General features: G+C 36.2%; 1 gene segment (V, D, J or C); it reads left to right on the forward strand.

Annotated features, from left to right (window-relative positions):
• LOC105553684 overlaps positions 1-2,134 on the forward strand; it is a 201,669-nt gene that overhangs the window by 151,239 nt on the left and 48,296 nt on the right.

Below are 2,134 nucleotides of genomic sequence, written 5' to 3' on the forward strand. Positions count from 1 at the left end.
ATGTGTAGGTTTGTTACATGGGTATATTGCATGACATTGAAGTTTGGAGTAGAAATGGGAAGTCCAAGGTTGAGGAGGTACATCCAGTGAGAGCCATCTTCTCAGTGGGGACTATCTATGGAGTCTTGAGGTGGCGCAGGGCATCATATGTCAAGGGGGTTGAATATTCTAGCTCAAGTCTTTCCTTCTCTTATAAAGCCACTAATGCCTCACTCTCATTACCTCATTTAATCCTAATTACCTCCCAAAGGTACAGATGGCCAACAAACATATAAAAAATGCTCAACATCACTAGTGATCAGAAAAATGCATGCCTTTTTGTGGCTGATGAGTATTCAGATATAGATATAGATATAGATATAGATATAGATATAGATATAGATATCTCAGAGTTTCTTTATCCACTTGTTGATTTGTTGATTGGTGAGCATTAGGGTTGGTTCCACATTTTTGCAATTGCCAATTGTGTTGCAGTAGACACGTGTGTGCAAGCATCTTTTTCATGTAATGACTTCTTTTCTTCTGGTTAGATACCCAGTAGTGGGATTGCTGGATCAAACGGTAGTTCTACATTTAGTTCTTTAAGGAATCTCCACACTGTTTTCCATGGCAGTTGTACTAGTTTATATTCCCACCAGCAGTGTAGAAGTGTTCCACGTTCACTGCATCCATGCCAACATGTATTATTTTTTGATTTTTTGATCATGGCCATTCTTGCGGGAGTAAGGTGGTATTGCATTGTGGTTTTGATTTGCATTTCCCTGATCATAGTGATGTTGAGCAATTTTTCATGTTTGTTGGCCATTTGCATATCTTCTTTTGAGAATCATCTACTCATGTCCTTAGCCCACTTTTGGATGGGATTGTTTGGGTTTTTTTTCCTGCTAATTTGTTTGAGTTCGTTGTAGATTCTGGATATCGGCCTTTTTTCAGATGTATAGACTGTGAAGATTTTCTCTCACTCTGTGAGTTGTCTGTTTACTCTGCTGACTGTTCCTTTTGTCATGCAAAAGGTCTTCAGTTTAATTAAGTTCCAGCTATTTATTTTTGTTTTTATTGCATTTGCTTTCGGGTGCTTGGTCATGAAACCCTTGCCTAAGACAATGTCTAGAGGGATTTTTCTGATGTTACCTTCTAGAATTTTTATAGTTTCATGTGATAAAAGAATTCAATAAAGTTTCCAGATATAAAATTAATATACACACATCAGTAACTCTGCTGTACACCAACAGTGATCAAGCTGAGAATCAATTCAAGATCTCAACTCTTTTTACAATAGCTGCACAAAAAAATTACTTAGGAACATACTTAACCAAGTAGGTGAAAGACCTCTACAAGGAAAACTACCAAACACTACTGAAAGAAATCATAGACAACACAAACAAATGGAAACACATTCCATGCTCATGGGTTCGTAGAATCAATATTGCGAAAATGAATATACTGCCAAAAGTAATCTACAAATTCAATGCAATTCCTATCAAAATACCACCATCATTCTTCACAGAACTAGGAAAAACAATTCTAAAATTCATATGGAACCAAAAAATAGCCCACATAGTGAAAGCAAGACTAAGCAAAAAGAACAAATCTGTAGGCATCACACTACTTGATATCGAACTGTACTATAAGGCCATAGTCACCAAAACACCATGGTACTGTCACAAAAATGGGCACATAGATCAATGCAACAGAATAGAGAACCCAGAAATAAACCCAAATACATACAGCTAACTGATTTTCAACAAAGCAAACAAAAACATAAAGTGGGGAAAGGACACCCTATTCAACAAACGGTGCTGGGATAATTGGCAAGCCACATGTAGGAGAATAAAACTGGATCTCCATCTCTCACCTTACACAAAAATCAACTCAAGATGGATCAAGGACTTAAATCAGTCTCTTTATTTATTACTGGTCTATTCAAGCTTTCCATTGCTTTCTGATTCAAACTTGGTAGGTTAGAATTTCTAGGCTTTTTATCCATTTCCTCTAGGTTATTCAATTTGTTGGTATATTATTGTTCATAATAGTCCCTTATGATCCATTTTATTTCTGAGGCATCTGTTGTAATGTCTCCACTTTGATTTCTGATTTAATTGATTTGTGTATTCTCTCTTTCATTCTTAGTTCA

The sequence above is a fragment of the Mandrillus leucophaeus genome, unplaced genomic scaffold, assembly GCF_000951045.1.
Source record: "Mandrillus leucophaeus isolate KB7577 unplaced genomic scaffold, Mleu.le_1.0 Scaffold602, whole genome shotgun sequence".
Classification (NCBI taxonomy): Eukaryota; Metazoa; Chordata; class Mammalia; order Primates; family Cercopithecidae; genus Mandrillus; species Mandrillus leucophaeus.